Here is a 13746-nt window from a genome sequence, read left to right as displayed (position 1 = left end):
GTCTGGGCCCCAATATTTATACAGCAATTCTCATTGCTCTATGGTGGCAGAGAAGCGCTGTGCTCAGTCAAAACCAGGTCTGTCCTCTCTAGTTCAGCTTTCCGGCAGGAGGTGGAGGCAGCATTGTATAAGGCAGAACAGACCAGATGATTGAAATGCAAACTCCTCCCCCTACTCAAAATGCAACCTAGGTCTATTCGGTCCAGCTCTGACTCATCCAGGAAAGGCAGGACACACCTCACCCCCCCCCCCGGTGGCTGGCTACAGTGAATGCACATCCCCAGCCCCTATCACTGCATACCAGAACGTCAATGCACAACTCAGAAGAGGCAAACAGGATGGCTAAACAATATATACCTATAGCATTATTTACACTAACACAACACACAATTAAAACTATATATATTTATTCTAATGAAATAGTTCTCATCTTTTTAAAACAGATCAGCTTATTGTTACAAAATAGCTCACACTGTGAAATTCTGCTATGGTTTCTGAAATTATCACAAATTATTAGATATTTTTCTTTTGTACAAACAATAAACATAATGTTACTGCATTCCCCAGCACATGCTAAGACAATCAATTGAAAACTAGTTCAAGCTTGTTCTTCTTCATCAACACATCTGTGCTTAGCCAACACGTGTTTTGTCGCAGTTATCGCAACTTCTTCAGGGCTAGGAAATTACATATAAGTAAAGCTCAGTACTACAACTATAACAATTCTCAATTAATTCTCATGATCCCTGGTCTCATGATCCCTGGTGATATACATGGAGTTCTCTTTATGGTCCAAGATAGAGACCTCAAATAACTCAAATGCGTGATCATATAGTGGAAACCCATGTGTTGAACTATTACTAATCACAATTCTTCATTATCCCCTCAAGATCACCGTAAAAAGACATCTGGTTGGCGTTCTTCATGGGGGCCTGTCCGGTTGTCATCTTTACATGAGACTCAATATACCCTGCAGCTTATCAAGGACTGCTCATCATCGGGACGGCACTCACATTCGCCCATATGAATATGTAATACATGTGACTTCTACAGGTATCTGCACACTATTGCATTTTGACGGTAGCGACTTACGGCCCCCCTGACGCGTTTGGACTAACATATGGAGTAATTAATAATTTCTAATATTTTTTTCTCCGAGTACTATCTCTGTCCAACTGGATTTTGCTTGAGCAATATACCTACACACAATGCCTGTCAAGCTACACTGCAATGGACGGTGTCATTCTTATCTGACCTTGAGACCTATATAGATTTCAGTTTGCTTGATTTTGCCCTGATAAAGCTCCAAAGGTTGGGGAGCAAAACGCGTTGGCTGTCTTGTGCACCTTGAAAAGAAAAAAATAATAAAAAGAGAAATATATTTTTTACACTATTCTTCGCCTCTGCAAATTACTTTGAATTTGGTGCTGCCTCCACGTGTCTTCAAAGTAAAGCTCAGTACTACAACTATAACAATTCTCAATTAATTCTCATGATCCCTGGTGATATCCCTGGAGTTCTCTTTATGGTCCAAGATAGAGACCTCAAATAACTCAAATGCGTGATCATATAGTGGAAACCCATTTGGTGAACTATTACTAATCACAAATCTCCACTATCCCGTCAAGATCACCGTAAAGAGACATCTCACAGATCTGTACCCCACATACAGCCAATTGGCAGTACTAAAACATATTGTACTTATCCAGTATTTTTGATGCAAGTTGCCATGCACACCTTATCTCTGTGTTATGGCATGCAGAGTAGTGTAAAACAGAAAAAGAGAAACCCTGGATGTGAGAGTTGGAAAAAAAATATGCCGACATTTAAATTGGTTTAAAATAGGGCAGCATATCTCTTATATCTGTGACAGGAAAAGCCTGAAGATATAAATATACAATGGTAGGTGTACAACCCAACCTACCATTAATTCATTAACAGCAGTGAAAACTGAAAAAAACACCTACTATCAATTCGGTGATAATGCCAAACTGGATGCAAAAATTCCTCTCCGGTATCCATAACCAAGTGTTTGTATTCCTCAGAGTCATATCTAATAATAAATACACAAAATGAGCCTGTCAGCCATCATGACATTATTATATACCACAACCTGCTCACTACATAATGTAAAGGAAGATGTACATGAATCAAATGCTATCTCTTACGATGAATCAAAGACCGTAAGCACCTCTTGCTTGACTTAAATATTTCATCCTCTCCTAACTATATTAGCTACAGTCATGTGTAATAATGCAAAATTTAAACAATAAAAAATCAGAAATAGTTTAAAAAAAATTCATATCCAATGCTTAATCCGGAAAGTGGTTACCAAAATCCAATGCCCTGACACTTGAATTCAGTGTGCATGGCATTTTTGCCACAAGTAGCACTTGGATACAAAAGTATAGTTTCTAAATAGACATGTATCAAAATACCTTTTTGTGTATCAGATCACACCCCATAACACATAATAATGCACTTTAATAAACACATAATTTGTACTCTGGGCTCCCTATATATAGTACAGCTTCCAAAACCTTTACATGGTACATAGTCCATAATCTGTAATGTGATACCCGTACTCCCACACTGCACTATTAACTCCATACACAATGTAATATTGCTAAGGTTTATGTGCCTAAAATGTATTGCATCTCATGATCTACATTCAGACCTGTCTCTACACTCTGCAGTCTCAAAATCAAAGTCTATTCCCTCCATCTCAGCATAAGTTCCCTATTACCACCTCTGGGGTGTCTCTGCACGTGGTCAATACCATAAAACGTGAAACTTTTGTTCCTTTCATGTGCTGGGCAGTCCGTTATGTGTTGAGAAATGGGAAACCTGCTATCAACTTGTTTTACTGCTCTTATATGTTCCCCTATTCTGTCTTTTGATGTTCGCATCATGCTGCCAATATACTTCTTACCACACCTACATTCTATAATGTACACAACAAACAGAGGGGCAGATTTACAAGCCCCTTGCGCCTCATTTACGCCGCCGATGTGTCACTTTTGCGACGCAGCGGTGGCGCAAATCCTGCGCCATGGTGCGGGGTACTTACAACGTGACGCATCTGGGAGTTGCATCATGTTGTAAAGCCCTGCGCCACATGTAGGCGTTCCAGCGCAGGGGGGGCGTTCTGGTGCAGGAACGCCTCCTAAAAGTGGCTGAGTGAAATCTACAAGATTTCACTCAGTCACTTTTAGGCCCATGCTGAGTCAAAACCTTGCGCCTGCCTGAAGCAGGCGTAAGGATTGACGCAGCATTAACTAGATAGGGCCCCCAGAGCATTGCTGGAGCTGCGTCGCAACTCCAAAAATGTGCCACTTTTACGGCACACATGCGTCACACATCTGTGCCGGTTTTGCCCCATGGTGCGGCATATCCATGATGGCGGAGCCCTGGCGCATAATAACTGGCGATCCCTGCTGATATGCAGGGATGCACCAGTTATTGTAAATATGCCCCTTAGTGTTACAGTTAATACAAAATTTGATAGAGTATCTTCTATTGTTCGGACCCTCAAACTCTCATCTGCCCATTTGCAGTTTACACAATGTCCACACTTGTAGAAACCAAGGGGTCCATTTAACCCTGGGCGTAGTTCACGTAGCAGTGCTACGCGTTGCTACGTGAAGTGCACTTTGCACTACGCGAGCTACACGTAGCTACACGAACTGCGTAGTGCACTGTGCAAAATGCTGTTGGCACTGATTGCACAGTTCCGGATGCTTGTCCGCACTGTGCAATCAGTGCAAACGGCATCTTGCACAGTGCAAGCGATCGTTTTCTGCCACTCGAGTAGATTTCTACTCTAGCTGCAGCTTTCTCAACGTGGACCGGTAGCTTCTCATCACGAGCGGTCGCGAGCATACGCAACAACTCGCAATGAGAAACCTGACCTCCCCGTGTTTAGAATCTCGCCGGGAGGTTTATTTTCCACTCGTGATCGGCAGCTTGATGTTGCTGATCGCAAACAAGGAAAAAGTCTTGCTGGGTTGTCATTTTGCTCGCTCGCTCTCGCCAACTTGCCATTGAGGACTGCAAACAAGCAAAAAATTAGCGCTGCACTCTGCTATGCTACGCTACGCTTGTTTGCACTGTGCTATGTGCAATTCACCTAGTGCGAAGTAGCGCAAACTTCACAAACTATGCGAGCGTAGCGTAGTTCTTCGCCCAGTGTTAGGTCAATTAGTATGTAGGGAGGATCGCCTCATCCATGCGGGCGGTGGCGATCTGGCCTACCTCCTACCCCGCCCGCCACCCATTACCCCTGCCATTTTAATATGGCAGGAGGGACCCTGGCGGACAGAAAGACGTCCTCCGGTTTTCCGCCGGTCAACCAGTTGACCGGGCGGAAAAGGGGCTATATATGGTGGCGGTATCTGCTAGACACCGCCATCCATATTGGCATGGGAGCGGGAACAAGCCTTTCCGTAGCGGAGTTGCCACCACGGAAAGGCATGCGGAGTTCCCTTACGGGGGCCCGGGGGGTTGGGGTTGCACATGGGGGGTACCTATGGTACCCCCCTGCATTTGAATGAACAATGCAGCGGGTGCTGCTACAAGCACCACCCACCGCAAAGGTATGCGTGATGCGCCTGCCAGTGTTCCGAACACGTCCTAATCTCCCCAACGGGACCACCACCCATATGGCAGGCGGTCCCATTTTCCTTTAGGATGGTGTGCGGACAAAGTCCACCCCCCATCCAAATGATGCCCCAAGTGTGTAGGGTATCATTAAGTTGGTACTCGTTCTGGCACATAAATAGCTGGGACTGAGCAGGTTATGTAAACAAGTTCCTCTATGATATGTGATCTCTGGCTTGCTAGCAATAAACCCCTTCAATGATTTATCTGCTCTGAGTACATGCCAGTGTTTTTTAGGCTGAGTATTAATGTTCCTGATAATTTAGTATAGTCTGTCAACAAGTGTACTTTATCCTTTCGTACATCTAGTTTGTTGATTTCTTCCAATGTATCCTATCTATCATTTCTCTCTATCTTGTATCTGGCTTTGGTCAGTAACCTGTGATCATATCCTCTCCTTTTAACACATATCTTGTATACATTCTATAAAATCAGAATACTGGCTGCAGTTACGTTTAGCTCTTATAAATTCTCCAAAAGGGATTGCCATTATTTAATGTTGAAAATGTGCACTTCTGGCATGTAATACAACAGGCAGTCATTTTCCGATACAATCTACTTTGTATCTTATTCCCTATTATATATAGTTCAATATCCAGAAAGGTGACTTTATTCTGACTGCATTCACTTTTGAGCCTGATATAAACCTCATTACTGTTCAAGCATTCAACAAATCCCTGGAGTTTCTCCACTGTGCCTGTCCACACCATTAAACAATCATCTATGTAACATCCCCAACCATTCCATTATTTGCCCATGGTGCCCCAGATCCACATCTCCTTCAGCTAACCCATAAACAGATTGGCATATGAAGGAAGGAATCTGGAGCCCATGGCTACTCCTTGCTTTTGTCCTAACCATGTGTCTTTAAATAAAAATACATTATTGTCTAAAATCAATTGCATCATACTGATCAACATTTCTGTATGATCCCACAGACTTGCTGATCTAGTGTTCAGAATACCTCTTATTGCATGCAACCCAGTATCATGTTTGATGCTCATATATAGAGCTTTTACATCTAAGACCACCAATATCATATTAGGTTCTCAAATCAAATATGCAAGGATGACAAAAATATGTTTGGTGTCGCAAATATATACGACTGTAAATTGCTGACCAAATGTTTTAAGAAAATGTCTACATATTCTGACACTCGTTCAGTAGGACTATCATTCCCAGACATGATTGGTTTGCCCAGAGGGAAGGGGAGGTCTTTGTGTATTTTTGGTAAGGTATAAATGCACAGATACCTCGTTCAGTCCACTTTTAAATACACATATTCATCCTCCTCCAACAAACCTTGTTCACGCCATAGTTTCAGATGTTGATTGATATTATAAGACCAAGTCCATATTGGATTGGCATAAAATGACTCATAACATTCTTGATCACTAAGCTCTATAAGGATCTCAAGTTCATAGTCAATTTGTTTCATTACAGCAATATTTTCCCCTTAATCTGCCTCCTTGATTACTACATCCTCCTCCTCTTGCAAAGTTTTCAGTGTCTCTAACTCTCCCTTAGTCAGGTTGTCATCTCTAATGCAATAATGTCTCTTGTTATCCACACATTTGTCTGAGTCCTATACTGCTAACTTATGAAAAAAGCCAATATTATTTTCAACTTGTAAATGGGGCGTTAATTTGGACTTCTCTTTTAAACCACTACATGTTGAGGGGTCAATTTCTATACTGAGGTCTCTCATCAGCATACTCGATGTCAAAATATCATCTTCACATTCCGTAATGGATAACATTTTAATAACAACAACATGTTGAATCAATAGTTCAGTAGAAATAAATGAGATATCACTTACTTGTGATGCTTTATTAGGAGATTGAGTAAAACAAAAATGCTTCGTAATTTTTTGAATTCGCCAAACAAGATGCCCCGAAGGACACTTACAGTTTTTTTCACTTTTAAAACATCCTGGGCTGGGTTACCTTGCTTGCCTTTGTAGTCGATTAATGAAGGCCCTGTCCCTGGCAAAGCGACTGCACTTCTTCAAGCATAGCTTCCTTGCTGTAAAATACTTGCTATTTGTCTCCAGCTTTGCACTTACATTTGGTTTTGGCCCCAAAACGTTGCCTTGCTCCTCTCGAGGGGTTTTACCTTTTTCCCCTTGAATTTACCCTCAGATGTTTTTCTAGTGTGGCACTCCCCTTGTTTTCTCTACTCATCTCCTGTAGAGACCTCTCCTCCCTAACTGTGTCTGTTGGAGTGCTTTTGGAGTCTTTCAGGTCCCCTCCTTATTCCCTGGAGGAGCCTCGTGCACTTGTGCTGCCCCTAGCCCCACTGCCCCTGACAAGAATTTGCACAATTGCTTTCCACCCTCTGCTGAGCTCAAGCACTGCACAAGACCACCACAGATCCCAACAGTTCCAGCAAGTTAGTTCCGCAGCCACCGCCGCTACCTCTGACTCCACTACCGCCATGGTCAAAAACAGCATGAAAGCAAAATTCCTCCTCTTGCCTTGTTGCTGGTGCTGGTAAGTAAATACTTCAGTTCCTAGTCATACATTCTCCATTTACTGCATTCATGCAACCGGAAAAAGCTTCCAAAAGGATTCAGACTCTTGGAGCCTCAGGACCTGGAAAGATCAGGTTGAGGCTGAGGTTGAGGAGTTGGTTAGCCCCAAAAGGAGGAAACCAAGGGAGGTAAGGGTGCCTTCCCAACAGCACAAATTAAAAGTCACCCCCAAATTGAGAACCTTTTTTAAAGTAATGCCAAAAACTTTAACATTGAAACATTCAGGTATCTCTCCCCAAATAATACCCTGTGGTCCTCAAAAATAAGATAGAGACTATTATTGGCCCCAATAGGTTCCAGGACCTCATAACTAAAGCAGACGTCATATCCCAAGTAGCAGTGTGCCAGGAGGCGTGTTTGCATAGTGGTGGAGAAAGGGGGCGTGGCCTCTGACCACCTCTCAGCAATCCAGCAGGGTGGGGTGCACTGAGATAAGAGGTGAGCTAGTTGGCCCCCCGGAACCCTCAAAAGACAAGGGAACTTCATCCTCAACCAAGAGAATGCCAGGAGTTGTGTTTATAGAGTGGTGGAGAAAGGGGGTGTGGCCTGCGACCACCTCTCAGCAATCCCACTGTGTGTGGCTTACTGGAGGTAACAAGTAGGCTAGATGGCCCCTAAGGACCTCCCAAAGTGAAGGGGACTTTATCCCCCAACCAAGAGTATGCCAGGAGGCGTGTTTGCAGACTGGTGGTGAAAAGGGGCATGGTCTGCTATCAGAACTCAGCAATTCTGCTGTGTGAGACTTACTGAAGGTAATAACAGGAGTAGTTGGCCCCCAAGGACGTCCTTGGGGCTAACTATGCCTCCTGTTACCTCCAGTGAGTCCCACACAGCAGGATTGCTAAGAGGTCTTCGTAAGCCACACCCCTTGGTCCAACACTCTGCAAAAACACCTCCTGGGGCGCTACCGGTTGGGGGGATGAAGTCCACTTTACTCCAGAAGGACTATGGGGATCAAGAAGTACTCCTAGTACCTCCTGGATGAGGCTATCCTCCCTACAATTACAGAATTCCTAAGAGATGATCAGAGGCCCAGACTCCATTTCCCCACCACTCTGCAATCATGACTATTAGTTAAAAAAACACAGAATAGTTGTGGGGGCACGAGTTGAATTTAGCTCAGCTAAATATAATGACTGAATGTCTCAGGTTTTGTATGAGTGAAATGACAGCTAATTCCTAATTGACTGTCCATGAAAGCCATTATTTTTTGTGTACATTTCTAAGGTTTTTTAAATGTGAATTCCTGACTATAACACCCCTAAAACCTGTGTTTCTTTTCAGTGAAAATAAATTAATAAATATATTTATGTATATATATATATATATATATATATATATATATATATATATATATATATATATATATATATATATATATATATATATATATACACTGAAAAAACCATAGGTTTTACACCAGTTATAGTTAGGAATTAGCATTTAAAAAACCTATGAAATTCACTGAAAAAACCATAGGTTTCACACCAGTTATATTTAGGAATTAGCATTTTAAAAACCTATTAAATTCACTGAAAAAACCATAGGTTTCACACCAGTTATAGTTAGCTGGAAATTTTACTCGCATAAAACCATTGAAATTCCAACGTTATAGTTAGTTGGACTCACTATAACTTGCGCACCTGCAATGCACTGCTGATGACGTCACATATTACATCACTCATGACATGGTCAGTGACATCACTCATGAAGATTGAGTGAATGTATAAGTGTCTGGATGAAGGATTTAGTAGGTGCGTGACTGACTGTATGAGTGAGTGATTAAATGTATCTTACTAAATGCATGGGTTAGTGACTAAACTGTCTGAATGTGTGCATCAGTATGTCTGTAGTTGTGTAAGCTGCTGCATGTGTTGATCAGTAGCTATATGAGTGGCTATATGGGTTATTGATTGGTTGCCCAAGTATTTGAATGGAAGACTGAGTGTGTGTGTGGGTGGCTGGGAGGTGTGTGACTCTGTGCATAGATGTGTGAGCAGTTCAAACACAGTGCATGTAAGAGTTGGCATATATAAATGACTATACATGAGAGCCAGTGAATGTGCGAGTGGCTATATGGATCATTGTGTACTTGTATCAGTGATTGTATAAGAGAGTAAGTATATGTTAGTATATGTTTGAATAAGTAAGGTGTTGTGTGTATAACTGTATAGTTGAGGAAATGGAAGTGTTATCTATTCTTTGCATGACTGACTATGGATGAGTGGCAGTGGGTGAGTGTCTGTATAGGTGTATGAGTGCATATGATAGTGTTGTATTGATGAGTGACTGTATGTATGAGTGATTCTATGGGTGAATGAGTGAATGTGTGTGTAGACCTAGGAATCAGTGAGTGCGTATATAGTAACTGGTATTGGTGTGACAATGGTTTCAAGAATGGTAGTCTGTATTTAACACTGGGTGTATCAAAGGTTATATTAGAGTGTGAGGAGGTGCATCGTATTATCACATGAATGATATCATCAGTGATGTGATCAATGATGTCAAATGAGATGTCATCAGTGATGTCTTCAGTGATGTCATTTGAGATGTCATCAGTGATGTCACTGACCATGTCATGAATGATGTAATATGTGACATCATCAGCAGTGGATTGCGGGTGCGCGAAATATAGTTAGTACAACTAACTATATAGGAGCAATTTCAATGGTTTTTTAAATGCTAATTCCTAACTATATAAGGCCTGAAACCTACGGTTTTGTAAGTGAATCACAAAGTGAAGCCCTTGGGGGGTCCTTCTGGGACCCCCTGAGAAGGGCTAGAGGGTTGGGGGGTCTCTACCCTGCCCCCTTTTTGTGTTTTCCACTCTTGTTTTGGGCTCTCTTGTGCCTCAGTTCTCCAGAAAAACAAGATGGTCACCAACACTTCCTGGCTTTACAGTTTGGAATGTTGACAGTCGACTGCCAGCCAATCAGAAACTCGCTCGCGCACGTAAGGGTACGCGCACATACGTGTACGGTACGCGTACCGTACGCGTACGGTGCGCGTACGGTGAGCGCATATAGATATATAATTTGCTCAAATTCAATTTTCTCAACAACTACTGGAGGGATTTTCACCAAATATAGAAAAGGCATTTTATTGAGAAAGCAAGATGGCGGCTGAGTGAGATCTCCTGTAACTCACCTCCACACCACCTCAACCTATACTATTTTGCTGATCGTGTAAAGGCGCCCTGGACCCTGGCTTCGAATGATGGGAACCCACTACTGTTGCTGGCGTGAGCTGAGACGATCGAGTGCTAACATTGTAGCAGCTAGGGACAAGCGGCATCGCTCCTCGGATTGCAGCCGGCGCTGGGAGGCACTAACGCGGCTCATACTGTTTGTGGTCCCCGGCTGGGGAGAGAGCGAAGTGCGTGGCCGGTTGCTGAGCAACTGCAGAAAGCGTTGGGAATCCAAGGCAATAAGGAACGAGAGGCACGCCAATAACGCGGAAAAGCCCTCTTGGAGCGCAATGGCAGCCCGAGGCGGTGCGCGGAGTAAGACGCGCTCAACTGTACCGGCTCCTGTGAGTGCAGCGACAACCCCGCAACAAGAGAGCAAGGCACGGAAGGAACAACGTGAACTCGCTGCAGATACGGGTAAGAAGAAACCCTGGAATAAAAACTTTAAACCTCCAATTGCGAATTCATCCAGCAACCCTGCCCCTTTGAAAGTTAAAAAACAGGCTGCTATCACGAGTCTCTTTTCAGGTAAATCGTGGGTAATACTTCTATAGTTAAGGGTAACCCCGTGCCTGACCATGGTATGATTATGGAAACCGAGGGGGGTTGCATGAACTGATGCCAGTTAAAGATAACAACCCCAACAAAGTCACTACAGACATTATAGATACAAGTATTGTGACTAGTAGCTATGTGCAAAAGAAAGCGCTAGGTTGCAAAAAACTCAGGATCAAGGCAACATTTACGATGAAAATTCGGAACCCACACTGGCAATGATCTTTCAATCCCTGAGCTCTTTTCAAAAAGAAGTCAAGGAGGAAAGTTGGATTGCCAAAGCTGCAGGAAAAAAAAAACAAGGTGCAGTGCGTAAAGTTGGGAAAACTTGCACGGACATTGCTGAAAGACTGAGCATGGTGGAAACCCGCACGGAAATACTTGAGAACACAGTGGAAACCCTCAAAACCCAGGTGACCTCACAGGATAGTACTGTTAAGAATATAATGTGGAAAATGGAAGAGCCAGAGAACCGCCAACGGAGAAACAACCTTAGGATCCTAGGTATCCCGGAAAAAAGCGAGGGGAATGAAATCAGGGCATTCACAATCGATCCTTTTAAAAATGCGTTTCCCGAGCTTACACTCTGGGACTGGGACAAAGAGATACAGCGGGTGCACAGATTCCCTTTCTCACTTCCCAAGCATCTGAGAGGAGACCTGGTGTTTCCTCGAGTTATCCTGTTTTTTTTTGGCAACTTTCTGCTTAGACAGGCGGTCAATGATCTGGCAAGGCCTATAAAGAAACAAAACTGGGGGAGCTTTTCTTTTTTTGCCAAGCCAGACTTCGCGCATGCGACTGTAGAGAGGCGTTGGCGCTTACGACAGTTGATAACACCTTTTCAAAAAGCTGGGGCCGTAGCCTTTTTACAAAACCCTGCTAAACTAAAGGTAATCTCACAGGGCAAGTCAAAGTTATTTACTTCGGAAATTCAGGCAGAGCAGGCCCTAAAAGATATTACCCTGGAGAAGAACAGTGCGGCAGGGGGGAGATAATAATGAACCTACTGACTAATGGATCAGATACGGTGTGGCTACGCTGACATTTAAAAAAAAAAAAGAGAAAGAAACATTAGTTTTATTTTTTTCTCTCTTGTGTTGTATTACTGTGTATTAGTATGTACTACTATGCCCAGCGACCCAATGTAGGAATCAATATGAGTTTAATATTAGTTTTCGACTGGTGGTAAAGGTGGGCTTATAATATAGGAATGTTAATAATTCTTGAGGTCAGGTAGGGTGCAAAATTGAACATAGGAGAGGGTGGTGGTGTGGTGTGTGGGGGGGGTTAGTCAGACGTCATCACACAGGCTCAAGCTGAGCCTGGCAGCTTCAATGAAGGCGGGGGGATGGGAGGGAGGGGTGAGGGGTGGGGGAGGACAGGGACCGGGATCTCCACAAGGGTCACAGGGTGTTTACAGGGGGAAAAAAGGGATGGAGACTAAGGAGAAAAGGATGTATTCAGGGATCGCATATAATTCATCCGGTGACTCTGAAAGATCTACATGGCTAAATTAAAAATACTTTTATAAAGTTGTTAAAACAGATCAAGCAATCTTTTCCATTTCTCTTCTGAACCAAAACAGCACCTAGGCCTTTATCACTTGCGTCAGTGAACATAACAATGGGAAGACCAGGAACAAATGCATGGAGGGAAGGAGCTTTATTCAACTCCTTCTTGATACTTATAAATTCATTCTTGCACTCACTTGACCAGTCAAAAACAGCATTTTTCGCAGTCAATCTTCTTAAGTGGTGGGTTTTGTCTGCAAAATTGAAAATGAATTTACCATAAAACTCCACCATTCCCAAAAATGAGAGAAGTTCATCTTTACAAGTTGGTTCCTTCACTTTGTCAATAGCCTCAACTAATTCTTTCTTTGGAAAAACACCATTACCAGTGATACGGTGTCCTAAATAATTAACTTCTTGGTGAATCTAACCCAGCGAAATCTTGCCACGACTCGTAACGCAGCACAGGCGCTGCCAGCACTCTGACCTGCTTCATTGTTTGCCGCACTTCTGTAGCCCGCCCGCCCCCAGCCGCCCGACCCCTTCAGTCACCTTGGAGGTCCGGCCGCTGTGTGGAGTGTGGGCGTGGCACAAGGACCACAGTTCCCAGCAGCGCTAGCGGCGCACACCGAGACCTTTGCGCGCCAGGAGGCGCATAAAACCAGCGTCACCCCGACCGAGGGGGTGAATCTAACCCAGCGAAATCTTGCCACGACTCGTAACGCAGCACAGGCGCTGCCAGCACTCTGACCTGCTTCATTGTTTGCCGCACTTCTGTAGCCCGCCCGCCCCCAGCCGCCCGACCCCTTCAGTCACCTTGGAGGTCCGGCCGCTGTGTGGAGTGTGGGCGTGGCACAAGGACCACAGTTCCCAGCAGCGCTAGCGGCGCACACCGAGACCTTTGCGCGCCAGGAGGTGCATAAAACCAGCGTCACCCCGACCGAGGGGGTGAATCTAACCCAGCGAAATCTTGCCACGACTCGTAACGCAGCACAGGCGCTGCCAGCACTCTGACCTGCTTCATTGTTTGCCGCACTTCTGTAGCCCGCCCGCCCCCAGCCGCCCGACCCCTTCAGTCACCTTGGAGGTCCGGCCGCTGTGTGGAGTGTGGGCGTGGCACAAGGACCACAGTTCCCAGCAGCGCTAGCGGCGCACACCGAGACCTTTGCGCGCCAGGAGGCGCATAAAACCAGCGTCACCCCGACCGAGGGGGTGAATCTAACCCAGCGAAATCTTGCCACGACTCGTAACGCAGCACAGGCGCTGCCAGCACTCTGACCTGCTTCATTGTTTGCCGCACT

This window comes from Lissotriton vulgaris, chromosome 4_1 (genome assembly GCF_964263255.1).
Source record: "Lissotriton vulgaris chromosome 4_1, aLisVul1.2, whole genome shotgun sequence".
In the NCBI taxonomy this organism is placed as follows: Eukaryota; Metazoa; Chordata; class Amphibia; order Caudata; family Salamandridae; genus Lissotriton; species Lissotriton vulgaris.
Note: the sequence above shows the minus strand (reverse complement) of the source record.